Source organism: Protopterus annectens, chromosome 7.part0 (genome assembly GCF_019279795.1).
Source record: "Protopterus annectens isolate FY-2018-M chromosome 7.part0, PAN1.0, whole genome shotgun sequence".
Lineage (NCBI taxonomy): Eukaryota > Metazoa > Chordata > Ceratodontiformes > Protopteridae > Protopterus > Protopterus annectens.
Window position 1 is genome coordinate 595,435,235 of NC_056739.1, and position 22,019 is coordinate 595,457,253.

At 40.7% G+C, this 22,019-nt stretch overlaps 1 protein-coding gene and 1 non-coding gene across 2 annotated transcripts in view; one reads left to right on the forward strand and one right to left on the reverse strand.

Annotated features, from left to right (window-relative positions):
• Positions 1–22,019, forward strand: part of LOC122806064 (serine/threonine-protein kinase ULK3-like) — a 571,755-nt gene that overhangs the window by 248,173 nt on the left and 301,563 nt on the right. The window lies entirely within an intron of this gene.
• Positions 9,964–10,038, reverse strand: TRNAM-CAU. Its single transcript has one exon. It is a non-coding gene; the product is annotated as a tRNA-Met (tRNA).

Consider the following 22,019-nt stretch of genomic DNA (forward strand, 5'->3'; position numbering starts at 1 on the left):
CTGCATGGCTAGTCAGCACAGAGCATACTGCCAGTGGTCGCAGTGCAGCATCATGACCCCATCATTGGAAGATGTGATACCACATGCCTAGGGAATCTCCCAGAGTACTTGGGTACATTCTTCATCCTCTGTGATCCTACCTCATGTTGTGGTGTTGCAGTCAACTGTCACTATGCCCCACCACCTGTGCAAGTGATGTGTTTCCCTTACCCGTCCCCCATTCTGTATGGTTTCATTAGTAGTGATAACAGTGTGACCAGCCCATGCACTGTCCTGCACAGGCCGAGTATTACATTGTGCATGATATTCTGTGCATCTATAATTTGTGAATGTGGGTCACCATCTATGGATCAAGAGGATATCTGGGATAGCTTGCATCGCACAAGGCACAACATTATATGTGGCATGCTCACAACCTGCGTGTATAGCCCATTCTGTCTATTTTGTATGTACATCTACCTGCCAGGGGATCTTGTGGGAAGTTCCCTTGCAGCATCTCCTGGCATAGTATGAACATTTGCTGTGTATGTGAATCATGTGAACTGTCCAGGTGGCACATGGACACACTGTAGATTATATCCTGGGCATTTCAGATTACATGGCAGTTCAGGGGAGTAGTAGCCCTTTACAATTGTATATTTTTTGTTTTTTTATTTATGAACTAGGATAGAACTCTTATCCAAGTGGATCATTTTCAGGTTCAGCCTATACAAGTTCAAAATCATACAAGCACACTATGTAATGCAAATGCTATACGAATAAAAGGGTTCATATGACAAAGCTGTCAGTGTTGATATGCTTTACAAACTATGCACAAAATAAACACATTTACAGTTTAAGGTAAGACGAATGGAAAGGATGGAGAAAAAGAAAGTGGGTATACTTTAGGAATGGAAGGAGGAAAGAGAAGGAGATTTATCTGCCTTTAATCAAGAGATGGAGTGCAATTATTGTGAATAGGTCCTCAGTAATCTAGTGGAGAGAGATTGTTTTTTTTTTTTAAATTGTTTTCAAAATTCTTGATAGGTGGCCATTCCAGTGATGGAGGATAAAACCCTGACTGTGGTTCAGGCAACTCAATTTCTGTTAGTGGATGTGGTGACTGATGAAGCAGCAGGGGAGGGATGGATGTGCCCACTGTGGGAGTGAGCATTCAGTGATGATGCTCCCTAAGGGGAGAGGTGTTCTCCAAAGATAGGAGATGCCCTCAGTGAGGGGGAGGGTGGTGGGGAGAGTGGAGTGGTTTGTTATATGTAAACCCTGGCTAGAAGATGGATAGCAGACCTGCCCCTCTCCCATCCCGGTTTCCTTAGGTTCCTCACTAGCCCTGGCTTAAATTTGGGCATTGGGCCGAGAGGTGAATTGGAGAGCTGGTAGACACAGCAAAGGATATGTGGCACAGGCACTTCTGTCATAATGACAGTAAGGGGGGGAAGGGAATTCTTTGTAGGTGGAGTATGATTTTTTTTTTTTTTTTTTTTTGCAGAGGGAGTTCACTTAGGGGATTTCAGGTTAGGGAAACTGAGATCTTTTTAATGCGGTTTGTTCCTGAGGGTAAGTCAGATGGGTGTATTGCTGGATAGCGAGCCTAAGTTGTATTTGGTTATTCTTGTTTAGCTGACTGACTAAAAATGGGAAACATTCAAGTTTTAATAGTAATATATGTATATATGAGAAAGGGTGGTGGAAAAGTGGACCTTTGCTGAATTGGTGGACAGATCTTTATTCAGGGCACAGTAGTGTTCTTTTTCACATATGGTAATAAACTTGCAAATGTTGTTAGCTGGCTTTTATTAGCTATATTTGGTAATTATTGGGAGACTGTGTTAAAAGTGTGTCATCAGAATGCCTTTCCCTATAGCTGATCTACTTTGAGGAGAGAGAGGATTAATTTTGGATTTTGTTGTATAAATGTGATGCTGGAAGTTGAGAATTTCATTAAACCAAATTCCAAGGCATTGGAAGTGTGTTGGTGGGGTGTTGATTAGTTGGATGCTGTTGTACTGAATGACCCAGCCGTTGGATACACTGTTAAGTTTTTGCCTTGTACCAAAAGTCATTGCTCTGGTTTAGCTACATTTAGTATGTCTGCTAGTGGATAGCCAGGTGGAAAGGAGTGAGTGCTCATTATCTAGTTCTTTTTCGATGATGGACGGATAGATTTATGTCCAATAAATTACTATGATATTGGTGTAAAGGATAATGTTGATTTGAGAGATATTTATTCGTATATTATTAATAAACAAGGAAAAAAAAACAGTGGGGGTACTATTGATCCCTGAAGCACTCCCTTATTTACAAGAGAGGGAGATGGAGGACCCCAATGTAACTGAATAATCTGTTAGTACGATAATCCCTGAACCATGGGAAGCCATCTCAGCTGATTCATAGGTTGGTACTAGGCTATCGGCCCTAGGGCCTATACAAGCCAAGCTTTAACAATTCCCTGGATATTTCTTCCCACAATATTTACTTCCCTGGACCCCTGTCTAGCAGGGCGACTGATGTGATCCCCGGGGTGAATTTCCTATCTCCCATCCAATTGTCAAGGTTCCTTTTGAAGGCGGCCAAGTAGGCGCTCTGCTTGACATGTGTGGGCAGTCTTTGCCAGAGCATGGGGAGTCTCTGGGTCAGGAACCTATCCCTCCAGCATGTTTTGTTTGTTGTGATGACAAGGTTTAGATCTCTAGAGCGTGTGGCTTTGAGGGATTGGGATTTCTTTAAGTGGAGCATGTCCAGCAGCTCCGGGTTTGACATGGCCTTGTATGTTAAGCAGAGATCGCCTCTGAGTAGACGATATGCCACAGAGTATAGCTGGAGTTTTTTTTTTTTTTTTTTTTTTTTTTTAAGACGGTCAGTATAGGGCATCTGCTCTCGCAGGTTGCAAAACTTTCACTACATTTGGATCTTGTGAGGTCAGTAGATACATGTGGAGTCCCACAATTGCAGATCTATACACAATCAATTTCAAGGAGGCCCATCCCTCCTTCGGAACGGGGAATATGTAATCTTTGTAAACACTGATTTTTATAAATCATTTGGTGAGCATGAAGCATCCCTCTTGTTTTAATTTCCAGTCTAGCCAACACTTTTTGGGGCCAGTCAATCACTCCAAAACTATACGTTAGGACAGGAAGAGCAAACTGATTTATAGTTGGATCTTGTTCCTAGATATCAATGCTGTTTTCAGGATTAATTTTTCTAAAGTACTCTTTACTGAGTTTTATTTGCATTTGTTCATGTTTTATTGCTGATCCTTCATCAATTCCCAAGTATTTATACACTCCCTCTTGCAAATTCTTTTATATCACATTCTTGTCCCAAACTGATGTTTTTCTGGTGCTTGCAGTCTTCTTTCTTTAAAGGTTGCTTTTGCACATTTATCAGGACCAAATGACATTCCAATATCATCTGAAAAAGTTTTGACAACCTGCAGCTGTGCTTTCAGTTCCTCATCTGATGAGCTATACCGTTTTAAATCATCAACAAAGAGAAGATGAGAAGTCATTACACTTTGTTGTTGTCTAGGAGCCAAATTGTAGCCATGGCCTACGCTGTTAAGTAAACAGCTTAATGGATTAATGGCAACGCAAAATAGCAACTGTGGCAGTCACCCTGGAATATTCCCCTTTGAATTTTTATCCCTGGGATAATAATCTGTCCATCATGGCTTAATTGCAAAGTGGTCTCTCACTGTTTCATGGTTACTGTAATGTAGTCAATCAGTGTAGGGTGTGTCTTATACACTTTTAAGCATCCTTTATATCCAGGAATGTGGGATACTATCAAATGCTTTTTTGTAGTCAATCTATACCATACTTAGATTCTTCCTTTCTTACAGTTCTCCACTACAACTTTAACAAATGATCTTTTGTTCCATATGACTTTTTATTGCCCTTATGTTCTACTGCCATAACTGAGTTCTCTTCTAAATGACTACATTCTGTCAGCGTCCATTCCAGTGTATAGTTTATATGTTGTTGGAATACAAGTTATTGGTCTATAATTTTTAGGGTAGCTTGTAAGTTCACTCTTAAGAGCATTGTTTTTCCTGTTAGCTAGTGTGGTGTGTGTTCGGGGTGTGCATATAAATAGTTCTTATTCATGGCTAAATCCTCATGCAAATAAGTTAATACTTTAAGCCAAAAGTTAGGTATTGCATCTGGGCCTGGGGTTTTCCAGTTAGAGGCTTTTCTCAACTTTGTTTCAATCTCTCTGGCTCTCATTTCATCCCATTCCATATCCTGTACCTTTAAACTTCTTTCTTTTACTTCAACTATCCATTTAGCATCTTTTTCTTCACATGATCTTCATAGATACTTCTCCAACCTCTTTTTGGCGGTCTTTCAACTCCTTTTACCTTATTTCCCAATTCTCTATAAAACTTTTTGGGGTCATCAACAAACTGCTTATTTTGTGCCTTTCCCTTATATTTATCTTCATATCTTCTAAGTCTTTCCGCCTGTTTTGAAATTTTTTGTTCATCTCCAACAGTGCATAATAGATCCTGGTCTGTTCTAATACTGCGCATTGCTTTTATCACAGCTATCTTTCTTAGTATTTTTGTCGATCTATTCCCTCTTTTATAATCTTCTAACAGTGATGCGTCTCGTCTCAGCTGCTTTATAGTTTTCTCCATTTGATATTTCCATGATGGTATTTGCCTTCGCCCCCTCTTTTCCCTCACTATCCTGTGCTCCTGTGGTAGAACTTTTATCCGTTATTAATTTAGCAGCACAGTAATATATTCTGTTTACTTCTGTTATATCGCATGGATCTCTATGGACAGTCCTAATTACTGTGTTCGTTTTATCAAGCTTCTGACTTTTGGGGTTTTATTAACCTTCTGCAGTCTGTTGATCTTGCTATATCTGTCTATTACATCAAGCAACAACTCATTTTCTTCCATACTGAGGGCACATCCCTTGTCTGGTTTCCTGCGGGCATTCTATAGAAATTTCTATAGCATCTTCCTGTGGCACATTCTCTTCAATTTCATCCTGTGTCATCTGTTGTTCTGTCATATCCTGCAGAGATGAGGGAGTTGGATGAATTGTTTGTGGTCAACCAACTAAAAGGCTTTGGCGATGTCTATAAAGACTGATTAGATCAACAGGCCTTTGTCCATATTATTTGTGAGAGGGTATAAGGCTGTTATTGTGCTCCAGCAAAACAAGAATCCTGTTTTTGAGTGGAGAAAATGCATAATTTTTAAACTATATTATGAGAGTTTGAACAATTTTCTAAATGTTTACCAAGTGTGGTTTGGAGGAATATGCATCTGAAGTCATTCTGGCGTAGCTTTTTTGGATGAGTTTAATAGTTACTTGTTTCCAGAGAGATGCTTTACAAGTTGGTTTTGAGGAGTACATTGTAAAGGTTATGTTCTCTGGGTAGAACGGGTCTTTGCACATACTGAACTATGGTAGTATAGTTTTGTAGTTTCTTCCTAGGCTACGGACCCTGAAGGATCTTTAAAAGCCTGGTCATGCATTCCCATGAAGTTTTAGGCCCTGTAATTTAAATATGAGTAATCCAGAGCAGGCAGAACATTTGTATGTTATTCCTTTCCATAAGGGACAAGGGTGCTACTTCAGATATGAATTTGACGTTTACCATCCATCCAGATTACGTTTGAATATCTCGAGGAGGAGTCACCTGTTTTCTAGGAAGTTTGGTATGAAGCACCCCTTTCAAAAACATTTTCACATGACAGTGCATTGAAAAAGAGGAACAGTGGGCAAATATGCTGAAGTGGCCAACAAGTGAACCTTGCTAGAAAAATAAAACAAGCCAGAGGCAGAAACTCTCAGAAGTGATGTAGAACCAGAAAAACACTATACCTGAAAGGATGCTGATTCTTGTCTTGTCGCCAGCTAGAAAATCTGTTCCATTTACAAATATATGATTTTCTACTGGCAGGTTTTATTGCTTTCTTTAATACCAGCTCTGCCTGCTCCTGAATTTGCGAAATGTTTGTTGAATATGTGCTCATTATATTTGGAATGGATTTTCTGAAGATTAGGATGCAGAGTGGGTGATTAGGATCCTGAGTGTAGACAGGGTGAAGTGGTGAAGGAAGGGAGAAGTAAGAATTCCTTTAGGAACTATAGATTAGACATCTCACCTAAGGAGATGATGGTCTCTTGTTTGGTATTGCTATGGTGAGGTTCACCACTAATTGGTGAATCAGTTTTCATAGCTGCTTTTTGGAGGTAATGGTCAAGTTCTGGGCATTATGGGAAGTGCATGCTTTGTGACTTTAGGTGTTTTTTTTATACCTAAATTTCTTGAGATACATGAATGCAGTCTGTGGTGTTCAGGATCTCAAGGAAGCATACAGTGTCATAGACCAGCCTGCATAATACTAATTCTCTGTAGCATGATGTTGAAGAATTGGGTAAATTTTTGTGAGGCCTGTAATAAATCTAAAATGACCCCTCTAGATCACTGTAGCTAGGATGGCCAGTGCTACAGTTAACCTGGAGAACACAGTTTGACCTCACTTTAATGTGCAAGGGAATATGAGTACTGGTACTGTGGACACACTGCAGATAGAAAGGAATGAAGGAACTGATACTGGTGACATTGCAAGTAGAAGGGAATAGAAGGGAACAGAGGAAATGGTACTGATGACACACTGCAGGTAGAAGGGAATGGAGGAAACTGTTACTGGTGACACACTGCAGATAGGAGGGAATGGAGGGAACTCATACTAGTGACACATTGCAGATAGAAGGGTATATAGGAACTGGTGACACACAGGTGGAAAGGAACAGAGGATCTGGTACTGGTGACACTAAAGATAGATGAGAATGGAGGAACTGGTACTGGTGACGCACTAAAGATTGATGGGAACAGTGGAACTGGTGCTGGTAACACACTACAGATGGAAGGGAATGGAGGAAATGTTGCTAAAAGACACTGCATATAGAAGGCTGTGAACAGACTGGTACTGGTGACAGTACAGATACAGTAGAATGGAGGAACTGGTACTGATGGCACACTGCAGATAGAAGGGAAGAGAGGAACTGGTACGATAACACACTGCAGGTAGAAGGGAATGTAGGAACTGGTACTGGTGATGCACTACAGGTGGAAGGGACAGAGGAACTGGTACTGGTGACACAGTGTAGGTAGAAGGGAACAGAGGACCTGGTACTGTTGACACACTGGGGATAAAAGGGAATGGGTACTTGGACACACTGAGGATAGTCGGGAACAGGAGAGTGGGTACTGATGACACTGTAGATAGTAGGGAGCAGATGAACTGTACTGGTGACACACTGAGGATAGAAGGGAATGGGAGAACTGGTACTGGAGACTTACTGCAGTTAGAAGGGAACACAGAAACTGGTACTGATGATGCACTGCAGCTAGAATGGAACAGAGGAACTGGTACTGGTGATGCGCTGCAGGTAGAAGGGAACCGAGGAACTGGTACTGGTGATGCACTGCAGGTAGATGGAATGGAGGAGCTGGTACTGGTGCACCCACTGCTGGTAGAAGGGAATGGAGGGACTAGTACTGGTGGACCCACTGCGGGTCGAAAGGAACAGAGAAACTGGTACTGGTGAAGCACTGCAGGTAGATAGAATGGAGGAGATGGTACTGGTGGACCCACTGCAGGTAGAAGGGAACGGAGGAGTTGGTACTGGTGATGCACTGCAGATAGGAACCGGTGCTGGTGACACACTGCAGATAGAAGGTAACTGAAGAACTGATACTGGTGACCCACTGCAGATAGAAGGGTATATAGGAACTGGTCTTGGTGACACACTGCAGAAAGAAGGGTATATAGGAACTGGTACTGGTGACACACTGCAGATAGAAGGGTATATAGGGACTGATGACACACTGCAGATACAAAGGAACAGAAAAGCTTCTACTGGTGACACACTAAATATAGAAGGGGTGTTGGAAATAATACTGGTTAAACGCTGTAGCTAGAAGGGAACGGAGGTGCTGATACTGGTGGCACTGCAGATAAGTGAGATGTTGCACTTTTTCCTTTAACAGTATCAATATCAGCTATTAGAGGGAATAGAGATTAATTGTCAAGATTCAGTTTATAATTTCAATTTTTGCTAGATTCATCAGCAGCTCCCAGTAACTGAGGGAAATGAATTTAACCAGATTCTGGAAGTAAAAAAATAATTTCAACATTTGAGGTAATGTTGATGTATGAACTGTAAAACTTTATCCCTTTTATTAAAAGATGCTGTGCAATTTTTTGAAAAGAAAAAGATAGTGCTGCAGTGGGCACCTCTGTTTTGTATCTGTAGCAGTTTTAATAGGTGGTGAATTTGTAACATTAATTGTACTAGAAATGTAGGTGGAATCATGTACTATTTTTTATGGTTGAACAACATATTTTGGGGAACAAACTAACACAAATGTTTTAGAACTTGAGATGAGGAGACTTAACTTGATGAAATGCTTTACTTGCACCCAGTGTGAATACTCTTTGCTGATTGTCTGCATGTGTGCTGTGATACTAATTATTAATGCCACGATATTATTGTGTTAGGTTTGATCCAGTTTCAAAAATCCTGGTTTAAACCAAAAAATGATCCAGCCACGGCTCAAGGGGAGACAAAAACGTTTAATACAAAATAGAAATAAAAAATCCAAGTTGATTTAATGCTTTGCTACCACTAACATCCGGAATTTCTTCAGAATCAAACTTGCAAACACCATTGTAACCTTTTAAATATAAAAAAAAATAATACACCCCACCCCCATAGGGCACAGCTGTCTGACGAATTAAAGTGACCAACTCATAACAGAGAATGGTGCTTAAAACAACAATAAAATACAGTGCATCTAAAATAACAATTCCTAATGCAGTTCATAGTAGTATATGATAAAAGTCACTCAAATTAAGGTAGTCTATTTTTTAACTCAGTAGTGATGGAAATTGAGTCATTTAGACCTGGTGGTGTACTTGCATCTAGCTGTAATTGCCAGATCATTTCATAATGCAAGAAGTTATTCCTCCAGTCACCACTATACGCTGTTGGGATAAGTTTCTCCACAACCATAAATTTACATTTACTAAAATTATTGCAAATCAAGGAATGACTAGCTAGTGCACTATGTCATCCTTATTCCGAATGCTATAATTGTGCTGATAAATTATCTTGTTCAAGGCTTTTTCAGTTTTTCCAATGTAGAAAGCCGAAAAAGAGCAGCACCTTGTGATGTACACAATTTTATCAGAATTACAATTATAGCGACCCTGGTATATCCATTTTTTTAACAATATCCAAAATCCCCCCACTAGATTCATTCTCATTGTAAGAACATTCATTACATCTGCCACATCTAGATGTGTTATTAAAACATTCTGTCCTACCAGGACCAGATTCCTCTAAAATGTTTTTAATATTTCTTCTTTTCTTATATACAAAACAGAAAAAAACAACCCCAGATACCGAATACAAATCCACAATCAAAATAAACTCAGTACACGACCAGCAATTTCTACGTACAAAATCCAAAACACAAAACTTGGTAAAACACTTTAAAAATACCACCAAATAAAAGCAAAATGGTTGAGAGCATTTGTCTGTTAATTCAACATCTTCAGAACTGCTGGCTACTAACACAGTAAGCTTAAAATAGGCGTTCAAAAACACACACCCCTCAAAAATAACCAGTCAAAACTGATATTCAAATGAGTACATACACCCTATTAAAAATCTACTAGCAATAATATAAGCTATAAGTCACAGTACTTGTGATAACCCATGAGAAATGAAACTTTGGCAAATCAACCAATGGTAGCAATGACAAAAATTAATATAGGGATGAACAATACATACACCCCATAGGTTATATCTTACCCAATTAAAGGTCCAGAATGGTAAAATGAACCACTAGTAAAACAGGCCATAAGGACAAATAATATGGGCAACAGTAAAAGTTTACCCAATGGTAGTAAAGTCAACTGAAAAAGTCAAACAGGCTGATGAGGTTTGAACTCATAACCTCTGGTTTATGAGACCAGTGCTCTAACCCCTGAGCTACAGTGTCAAAGTTTATTGGATTGTAACTTTATCTCACTAAAACTCAAAATGTTCTTATTCAAACCAGAGGAATTACTGGCATCCAACTTTAGCTGCCAAAATAATTCACAATTCAAATGTCTTGTCCTCCAGTCAACCACGAAGGCTCCCTCATTGATCTGTTCTATCACAGAGAAAACAAAGAACCGAAAATCAACACATAACATGGAATACTTAGCTAAAGCTCTTTTACTGTCATTCTGTTGGCTACTTTAGTTGTGTTGATATATTCTACAGTTCAAAGCATTATCTTTTTCCCCACATAGAACATTGAACAGGTGGCACATCGAGCCAGGAAAACCATTGTTTCTGACAGACAAACCTTTTGCCTCTCGAGCTTTTGCCAATTATTTTGTAAATCTGCTCAGTGTATTCACTTTCAATAATCCTACACTGTTTGCACCTTCCATACTTCTTTGTTGTCACAACACTCTTCCTTGCTTAACACACCAGTGGTTTCTCTAACAGATTTTTAATATTAAATTTGTTTTTATATGAAAAAGTGGGCTAACTCGCCCATAATTTCTTCGTCTTGTCATGGTGCTGAAAAATAAACCAATTCTTACGTATAACCTGCTCAGTGTCCTTAGCGTTCGTGATGTAAAATAGCACCATGTTGGCACTGGTGTCAAAATTGGATTCAGAATGGATTGTTATGGCACCTTGTAAGCCAAATTTAATAATTGGTGCATAGGTGCCTCCAGCCATTCTGTTGGCCAAAATCTCTTCATGAAGGAGAGACAAGACCGAGTCAGGATAACCACGTTCGCAGAACATGTCCATCACAACCGCAAACTCTTAGTGTGAATCATCTGAAGTTAGTCTGGACACATGGATCAGTTGGCTCTTTACTATCCCCCTTGTTTTGAAAAAAGGGGTGATAACTGGAATCACAACTACAGTATCCAACAGAATGACAGTAAACGTGCTTTAGCTAAGCATTCCATTTTATGTGTTGATTTTCGGTTGTTTTCCCTGTGATTGAACAGATCAATGAGGGAGCCTTTGTGGGTGATTGGCAGACAAGACTTTTGAATTGTGAATTATTTTGGCAGCTAAAGTTGGATGTCAGTAACCTCCCTGCTTTGAATGAGAACATTTCAGTTTTTTGGAGAGTTAGTTGCGATCCAGTAAACTTTGATGCTGTAGCTCAGGGGTTAGAGCAATGATTTCGTAAACCAGGGGTTATGAGTTCAAATCTCAAAGCATGTTTGACTTTTTCAGTTGACTTCACTGCCATTGGGTAAAATTTTACCGTTTCCCATATTATTGGTCCTTGGAGCCTGTTTTACTATTGGTCCATTTTACCATTCTGGCCCTTTGACTGGGTAAGATATAACCTACGGGGTTTATTTATTGCTCATATGTATATTAGTTTTTGTCATTACTACCACTGGTTGAATTGCCAAAGTTACTTTTCTCATTGGTTATCACAAGTATTGTAATTATTGGTTATATTATTGCTAGTAGATTTTTTATAGGGTGTATGTACTTCTTATTTAAATATTAGTTTTGACTGGTTATTTTTGAGGGTTGTGTGTTTTTGAATGCATATTTTAAGCTTAATGTGTTAGCAGCTAGCAGTTTTGAAGATCTCGAATTAACAGATGAAAGCACTCAACAGTTTAGCTTTTATTATTTGGTATTTTTAAAGTGGTTTACCAAGTTTTTCAACAGAATTAAAGGGATTTGTGTACATGGAAGCCGCTTGCCGTGTATTGAGTTTATTTATATACAAAACAGGGAAATGTAGGAAGGCTAGTGTTAAAACAGTCAAGCCTGCTCAGTATAAGCCAGTTCTTCCGTATAATATCTTTGTTATATTTTCAGAGTCTAGAGAATACTGGAACACCATGTGCAATGTGAAATTGTTTGAAGAAGAAGGTAAACTTAAACTGTCATTCTTACTAGACTGCAGCATATGTTTAAGATCAGCAGGTAAAATGGGACCATATCTTTCTTTTCTAAGATCCAGGACTATTCTAATATTGGTATTAGTAAGTTCCTCAGGAATAGCACCTTTCTAAGAACCAACCCTTCAACTTATTAAATTCAGCTAGACATTGTTCGTCCTCATAGGTTAGTCCCAAAATTCTAATGCACTGACTCATAAAAATTGGGCTTTCAATAGATGGTCTTTTCAAATCCAACATGCAGACCCTTCTTAATAATCACATAAAGGAAATGGATCTGTTGAATATTGAAATTGAGAGAATTTTAGAAAAGGGATAGAAGTATCCAAAGTACTCACAAATTTCTGCAATTGAGGGGTGTCACCTCTCCAGATTATAAAAATATTGTCAAGGTATCTAAAATAAATCAAACAATTCAAACGTTATGTCATTTTCTCCTTCTCCCACCAATACAAAACAATGCTTGCATAAATGGGAGAGCAAGCAGCCCTCCATCTCCACCCCTTTTCTCTGCTTAAAATATTCACTGTCAAAGAAGATTAAATTAAGTACCATTTCCATAAACTAGCCTATTCTCCACATCTATAAGTGGGTCATACTGTGAAATAATCTTATTGAATCATCTCAAATGACACTCATGAGTAATAACTGAAAACAAATTCTTAATATCCAGTCACTAATAAAAATTCTTGGTCAAGCTGAACATGTCTCAGTTTGTCAGTAAGGTCCCATGAATCCTTCAGGATGTGTCGAACCATTGTTAATATATACTTCAACTTAAAATCAGTAAACTTAGCAAGAGTTTCTGTAATGGAACCACCTGCAGAAACAATTGGTCTTAGAGTTTTCCAGATTAGAATGTATCTTGGAGATTCTGAATATTTTCAGAATAATCCGTTTTTCAACCCTTAAATAGTAAGCCAAAGCTGGAGAAGTAAGACTGTTCAGCAATAACTCATCAAGATGTAAATTGATTATATTGTAGGCAGTTGTAATTTCATTCAAAGAAACAGTGGAATAAATATCAGTATCAGCTAAGATGGAATGCATCCTCCCTTGATAATCAGTAGTATCCATAAGCAACATGCCACCACCTTTGTCCGTTTTCATGCATCTAATTGTTTTATTAGATACAAACTCATTCAAAATATATTTCTCATGATTGGTAAGATTGTAAAAAAATGGACTACCTCTAGAACTCAACAGGCCTTTAATCTCTCTTTCACATTTCCTTTCAAAGGCCTGTATGATGGGATGGAGTGGAGGATTGTAGGTGCTCCTCCATTTCAACATATAGTCAGAATTACAGGTGGCATTACCAAATCCAAATAACGTGCAGGTTCAACTTCCTGGTAAAGATTTTTAAATCAACCGGAGTATCAGCTGCCTTAACTCTCCCAGAAGGGATAAAGCTGAACCCCTTAACAATTAGGCTTTGGTGAACAGGACCAATACAAAGGTATGTAAAATTAAAAACATGAACATTGTAGAAGGAAGAAGTAGACACAGTAGCTTATTCATCAATGTCAAATCCTGATTTAAATTTTGAATGTGTAAACAAAACCTGTAAACAAGCATCATTTAGTAAGTTTCAGCATTTAGATTATTTGTAGATGTACAATTTTGTTTTAGTGAAAGAGGCTCTGAGTAGAAAAATGTTAACACTGAGACTAATTAGAGTTATAGGACATTTTTAAGAGACTCTTGAGTTTGGTTTAAGAATAAATATTGATCAATCATGTCATTATAGTTCAGCAAAATTTTAGCTACATGATGTTTGATATTTTTGTAGAAAGTAGCATTGAAAACCATTAGGTCCTGGGGCCTTAATGTTTTGGGTTGAGATCCGGCTTCTTAAACTAGTTTCAGAGTGTGACATTCTGGTAATGTGTTCAGAAAAAGTTGCTGAGAAAAAAGTCAGTCCATTCAAACCTATATGTGAATTAGTTGGGTCATATACATATCATTATAGAATACTGCAGGTAAATCCTTAGGTTGAATATAACAAGAACCAGTAATCAATACTGATGAGCTGTTAGACTGAGGTGAACCCACATGAATTTTGCATTCCAGTAGAGATATGTTCAGTGCACGTTTTTGCTTAAGCTCATGTTGAGCATTTACTAAAAATGTAAATTTATTTGCATCGTTTCATTTGAAGTTTTGTCTAGCTGCAATTTGTGTACTCCTGAATTTTCTTTTGCCTATAACATGTAATATGAGATGTTTTGCTAATTAAGAAACCTCTTATTGTACATTTAAAGGTAATCCACATTATAGCAAATGTAATTGTCTGTCCTGATGCAGTTCAAAGAATGAATGAATGAAATTGTTTATTTCCCAGATTCCATGTTGTACAAGATATTTCAATTCAGCCACCAGTTAGACCAAGAACAAGGATATGTGTTCAGTATAACTTACAAATGCAAAAGTGAATTACTTGAAATGATCTTGGTTCTGACGTTTATATTTTTACTTCTTGACAACTCAGAAATGTCAGTTCTTGACTAGGGTATGTGATGTCATAGTTATTAAAAAGAACAAAAACTTGAGACATTTGAAGAAAAAAAAAATACATTGAGAAGGTACATATACCAATATTTTAAAGAAGGTCAAGAATAGAATAGCACATTTAAGTACCACTGCAATGAATGTTCCGTGAGTATCACTTTTTACCTGAATGATGTTAAATGAGAGAACCGTGTTGACCAGCCTAGCCACACCCAGTTGTTTATGGAATTTCACGTAGAGGCTTTCTGAAGTACTCAGTTCTTCTTATATGTATCGGACTATGATGTATACATGTGGACTTCTTGAATATATATAATTTGCCCATTTCCATGAAAATGTCACTGTTGAAGAGTATGCCCTTCTAAGTCTGATGCCTTGCCACCTTGACCTCTTTGGGTTAATTCAGTTGAAATTTTCAAATTACAACCAGTGCAATAAAAATTTGGTTTCTTTAACAGTGCATGAACCAGGAAAGCATGTGCATTACTGTGTAATTTTACATACAGTAATCTTGGTGTATAACTTTGGGAGGAGGGGGAGAGGTACAAAGAGCTTGGTGTATGTTATCCACAACATAGTATGAACAAACTTAGTAAGTCCAAGGCGGTTTTAATTTTGTATCTGACCTTTCCTGATAAACTGATCAATAAGACAGAACCCCCTTTCATTACCTCTGATGGAAATGATGTCTATGCTGGATCTTTCATCTAAAAAATAGAGCTTCTTACGTAGAAGCAGAAAATGTGTTTAAAAATTAAATTTAGGGAGCATTTTTGTCAGTCCTCTAAACTAGAGACACTTTTCTCTTATTCTGGTTTCATGGGATTCCAGGTTCTGCAGTGAGCTTGTAACGACAGTGGTGCTTGTTTGCAGGTTACAAATTGAAGTATGCAGCAGCTCTATTTCCTTTTTAAGGCAGTTGCATTCAATGGAGACAGCACCTAAAAGACTGTGGAAGAGTTCTTTGTGTTGCTAATACTATCCTGGGGCATATTTGGCGTTACAGTTCTACGTTTTACAAAACCTTTCATCAGTAATAATTAAATTGCTTTTCCTTTCCATTTGTCCATCTGTCTGGCAGTCATATTGTAGTCAGTGTGATTTTTTTTTTCTGTAGCAGCTTCATGTTATTTGCTGTTCTGTAACTTTGCTTTTGTAGCAGCTCTCTTGTTGGCCATCACCTAGGATGCTTCCTGGAAACATTGTCCCAAAATATCACTAGCATTCCAAAGTAAAATCATACACCACACCAAACATATTGTATTATAAATTTTATATTTATTTTCAGTGAGCATCCCCACTTTCTGGTTATAGATGCCAGCTCTAGATACCAGTAACATATTATTGTGGTGGTGGTGTGGCCAAATTATGGTTTGAGCAGGTGATTGTTTACACCAAAATCATTGTTGTAAAAAGAGCTGCACACAGACATGGCTGCTCACACAGATGACATATTGCCAATTCCTCACTGAAATAATTCTTTGAGGCCGCTTGGCTGTCTGTTTCTCTGAATATCGATAATTGAAGGAGATACTCTAATTAAATTTGACAAAATATGTGAAGTTAATAAGTGACATAAGTGGGACATTAAGTGTTTTAAACTACTGTTTCTGGTATGATCTCCTGCGTAATTAAGACTATTGTCTGAAAAAAGCCCTCTGTAATTGTAGAAATCTGTATATTATAGCAAAATCTGCATATTATAACAAAAAAGTCATCAAATTATAGAGTCCCCAAGATTAACAGTTGCAGATTTTACCAACAATTCACCCCATGTTCAAATCACCAGAAGTAATAGTTTTAAATTTTGTCAGTAATCTAAGCCATAGCTATAAGTATTACTTTGGATTGTGTATGGTTAATGTAAATATTATCTAATTTCAAAATGTTAGCTGTCTTAAAAGCACACTACAGAAAAACAGGAACTACAGTTATAAATCCAGACTAGCCAAAAAATGATCAAATAGTAAAATAAAGTAGTAGGAACTACGACTTGTATAAAACTTCAAAGATGCAAGTGCCAACTCTCTCTTTACTAACTATATTGTTCTGATAACCCTGCTTGTGAAAATCATGAACCATATTTTCCATCTGTTCACTTAAAACAGCATCTTCTTTATTAAATTGTGATATTCTACCCATTTGAGTTCTAACTATATTGTTAAAAATAAATGGTGGATACATACTTTGCCTCAATAGATATGTACATTTTTTAACATCCTTAGTATATAATGTGTTTTGTATATCCCCTTTCACGTTCTTAAGTGCTACATCCAGAAAGTCTATCTGCTTATAACTAATATGCTTTTTAAAGGTTAGAAAATTAGTGGTCATATGCAAATAGGTTTTTAAGTCAACCAATGAACCCTCCTATAACATGCATCTCTCATGATTATTCTACACAAAATGCACGTTAAATTACAGATGTGAGAGTGTTCAATCTCACCGTTTGTTCTTACACACGGGGTTCGGAGCCGATCCTCGGCTCCGAGTCGGCCGCATAGCAAAGCTCTGCATCTTAGAGAAGCTCGAGACCAGGCTATATCCCACAATCCTCCCTGCCATTACTCAGATCTAGTTTACCGCTGCAACGGATCACATCGATAAGAGAGCTCGGACCAGAGAAAACTTTGTTGTTGCAGATAAGATAGTTATTGTTTTGTTTAAAAGTTCTTATAGTTATTGAGAATTTAGTTTTTGATCTTACTATAGTGTGTGTGTGTGTGTGTGTGTGTGTAGTGTAGTTAGTTCTGTCATTGTTTTTCATAGGTTTCCCTTTGGGGCCTACCTTTCTTTAACTTGTAGCTATATATATATATATATTTTTTTCTCTCTTAATTATAGCTAGTGCTTAAATTTTTTACAGTAAAAGTGTATTTTCCTAATTATGTCTGAAAAAGCCAAGTCTGGTTTTAAAAGGTGTCAGTGTGGGCAGAAAATGTCCATCGCTGACAACCACACTTCCTGCGTCTACTGTCTTGGCCCTCTCCACTTGCAAGAGGATTGCTCTATATGCCATTCCTTCAGTGGGAGGGTCATGACAGATAGACGCAGGAAACTTATAGACAGGGGACTTCTTAAGCCTGCTTTCCAGGAGGCTTTGGACAAGTCTGACCAGGCTTCTAAGTCCTTGAAGGGGTCGAAGATGTCGGAGCCCATGTCATCGGCTCCGAGTTCATCTTCTAAAGTTCGTTCGCCGGTTCCACAGACTTCGGGGCCGAGCGTCGAACGGTTATCTTTCACTGAGCCCCAGGTCTTGGAACCGGTGTCGGAGCTACCGCCACCTTCCATTCTTCGGTCGGTGCCATCTTCGGCCCCTTTGACCTGATCTTCCAGACCGTTATCTGATACTGATGTGGATCGTGTCGTGTAGAAACTTATGGAGAACACAGCCCTTTCCAAGTTGATTGCAGTTTCCTCCCAATTGGTGTCGAAACTAGAAGGCCTCCCTTTATCTCCAACAGGTCCTCCTTCGAGACCCATCCAGTCTTTGGAGCCGGAAGAGGATGAGCCGATGATAGTTGAGCCCTCGGTGCCGAAACCGTCCATTGCACGATCGACACCATTGACCTCGACTCCTTCGGAACCGATAGGTGAGTCGCGGAGTCGGCGATCTCTCCTTGGTTCCAGGACCGAGAGTCGTACCGACCTTTCGGTGCCGACTCTCCCTCTCGGGGCCTCGGTGCAGATTGGCTCGGCTCCGTCCTCGGGGTCGAAACTCATGGACCCCGTGTCTGGGATTCTTCCATGTTCTTCGGAACCGGGGGAGTCCTCGACCCGAGGTTCAGGGGTTTTCGACCTTATGAGGAAGGTTTTGTCTACACAGACAACCACTTCATCGGAGGCGTCTTCTCCCTCCCCTAAGGAGCCGCTCTCTGTTTCTGTTCCCACGACACATCCAAAGCGTGGAGCACCATTGCCTCAGCCACCCCCAGAGGGTGCCCCCTGTTCCTCGGAGGCCTCACCGGAATCCCCCTCCGATGAGGTTCCGAGGAAAAGATTGTGCAAGAGGAGGCACTTAGATTCCCCGCAGGAATCTCTAACTTCTGACACTGACTTGGATGAGTCAGAGGGCTCCCCAAAATCCCCCTCCGAGGATGTCTCATTTGCGGACATCTTGGAGATTTTAAAACAGAGGGGTGATTGGCAGTCCCTAGCCCCCACTGAGGACGAGTCGGTGTTGCTGAAGGCTTTTGGTGCTCAACCTTCTACCTCCTGGGTTACTCCACCCTTTGATGAATTAATGGATTTGATTGCTCGAAGGGCATGGGAGACACCGGATACAGTGGAACCGGTCCCTCGAAAACCAAGCAAATTTATTAACGCTCCCCAGGACAAGACATATCTCACCAAAGGAGTTCCGGTTGACACTATGGTGGCTGCAGCCACTAAAAAGGAGATGTCTGAGTCTTCCTCTTCTGTTCATCCTCCTAACGAGGATTCTAGGACTATGGACAGATACGGGAAGCGCGTTTTTAGTTCAGCGACTTTTTCCATGCGTTCACTAAACTATTTGACACATTCTACACGTCTACAGAGGGATCTCATCAAGGAGCTGAGAGATACCCTCCAGGGTAACACAGATGCTGCTGTTTCAGATAAGGTAACAGCACAGCTTAACACCCTTATCTCCATAGTGAACTCGTCCATGAGGCTCATCTCGTATGTGGCTGAAGGGTCGAGTAGAGCCGCAGCTTCAGTGATTGCTCTACGAAGACAATCCTGGATGCGGCTGTGCTCATTTGCGGAAGCCTTCAAGTCTTCCTTCGCCAACGCCCCCTTTGATGGTGCCACTCTTTTGGGGCCCAAAGTGAAAGAGACACTAACTCGGTGTGAGCAAGAAGGAAAGACTCTGTCTGCTGTCTGAGTCTGTTTTTCCGTTCCATCTAGACTGTACCCCAAAGGGCAATGAGGCGGAAAAATGTGGTTCCGTAAAATTCAGGGATCTTTCCAGGCCACACAGAGTGACCCCCCCCCCCCCGAGGCAGAGGGGGGGCAGACATGGAAGACGTCGCCCCGGCGGCAGAGGGGGTCCGCAGAACCAAGGCGACAGGGATCCTATCCCTGGTAAGCCTTTCCAGCACTCCTGAACGGGGGCCCGACTGTCCTGCTCTGGAGGCAGTCGGGGGTCGCTTGGCTTTATATCCACAGGCCTGGCTAACTCTTACCTCAGATTCCTGGGTAAAAAGCATTGTAACCAGAGGATACAAAATCCCCTTTATGTCAACTCCACCCCAACAAAGAAGGTTTCCAGATGTGCCACCCGTCATGCGAGGCCCAGCAGCAATAGAAATTTCAAAGCTGCTCAAAAAAAAGAGTCATTCAGCCAGTCCCGGCGGACCAAAAAGGATCCGGAACTTACTCAAGGTTCTTTTTAGTTCCAAAAAAGACAAGGGACTGGAGACCCATTTTGGATCTCAGCAATCTCAATACCTTCGTGAAGAAGGAAAAGTTCCGGATGGTCCCGCTTCAATCGATCCTTCCATTTTTGCAGAAGGACGACTGGATGTGCTCGACAGATCTCAAGGACGCGTACTTCCACATCAAGATGGCCAGACGTCCAGAGCTCACCTGCGCTTCCGGCTGGGAGCCAGTCATTTTCAATTTCGAGCCCTGCCCTTTGGGCTCACCTCAGCCCCCAGGGTATTCACCAAATGCATGGCAGTGGTAGCATCTCTCTTGAGATGTCTAGGATTCCGGGTGTTTCCCTATCTGGACGACTGGCTCCTCACCGCCACCACCGAGCGTCGCCTCATACAAGCCAGAGACTATACAGTCAAACTTTGTTCCCACCTAGGGATTTCCATAAACTTCGAAAAATCTGCCTTACTGCCCCCCCAGCATATTTCATTCATCGGAGCAGACCTAGATACACGCTTAACACCGGTAAAGCTCCCTCCAGTAAGGGCTTCATCCCTCAAGGAACAGGTTATTCTTCTACTGCAAAGCAGGAAAGCCCCGTCCAAACTGGTGTTGAAGGTTTTGGGACTCATGGCAGCGTCCCTGATTGCAGTTCCTATGGGGAGATTGCACATGAGGCTCCTCCAATGGCTGCTGTTCACACAGTGGTCATTCCGGCAGTTACCCCTAACGCACGAGATTCTGATAACAGATTCTTGCAAGCGAGACCTCTCATGGTGGGTGTTCAGTCAGGATCTCACTATGGGTCGTCCATTTGTTCTACCGAATCCGATGGCCACGATAACCACGGACGCTTCCCTGATAGGGTGGGGGGGACTTTTTCAGGGAAGAACAGTCCAAGGGGAATGGTCCAACATGGAGTACAACCTGCACATAAATGTTCTGGAAATGAGGGCGGTGTTCTTGGTGTTGCAACACTTTCAAACCCTCCCTACCTCTAGGAACAGTAGCAGTTCAGACAGACAACATGTGTGTATTCTGGTACATAAACAAACAAGGGGGAACCAGATCTTACCCATTATGCAGAGAGGCCATGAGAATTTGGCAATGGGCAGAGTCCACGGGTCACTTTCTGATAGCAACGCACATCCCGGGGTCATCCAACATCATTGCGGACAGGTTGAGCAGAGCCATCCTGTTACCTCACGAGTGGTCCCTCAAACTACAGGTGGCGGAAAGAATTTTCCACAGATGGGGCCAGCCTTGCTGCGATCTATTCGCCTCCCCAATGAATACCAAATGCAGAAGCTATTTTGCCCTTCTACCCCCTCCAGGGGATGTCCCCAGGGACGCACTGATACACGATTGGCCCCTGGGTCTCCTATATGCATTTCCACCTACCCCCTTGATTCCCAAATTTCTTCAGAAAGCCATGAACCTGGAAAGGACAATTATATTCATAGCCCCATTCTGGCCTTGACAGATATGGTTCCCCTTTCTTCGAGCCCATCAAACAGAGGAACCGTGGATCCTGGACCCAGTACCAGATCTACTGACACATTCGTCGGGAGTTCCTCACCCGTCTCTTCTATCCCTCAAACTAGCAGCTTGGCTGCTCCACTTCCCCGACTAGCCAGGTCTGATATACTTTCTCCGGCATTTCAACGCATTTTGGTTGCCTCTCATAAGGCTTCCACTACAAAACTCTACAGGAGTAAATGGAAACGCTTTGTGTACTGGGCTTCTAGCCAACACTTGGACCCCCTGGTAACTCCTTTACATAAAGTTCTAGAATTTCTATCCATCCTTTTCCACGAAGGAGCCTCTACTTCCACACTAAGAGTACAGTTGGCGGCCATATCCAACTTCCATGTTGGTGAGGATGGTTCTTCTATTATGTCCCACAGGCTTTGTAAGGCTTTTATGAAAGGTTCCTTCCATCTTCGACCGCCCGTCAGAGACCCTTTATTCCCATGGAATTTAAATTTGTTATTGTCGCAACTAATGTTGCCACCCTTCGAACCAGCCTCTTCTTGCCTCCTGAAGTTTTTGTCGTGGAAGACTCTTTTTCTTGTAGCGGTTACTTCAGCTCGGAGAGTGTCAGAGCTGCAAGCACTATCAGTTAAACCACCTTACTTAATTTTCCACCCAGATAGAGTTTCCT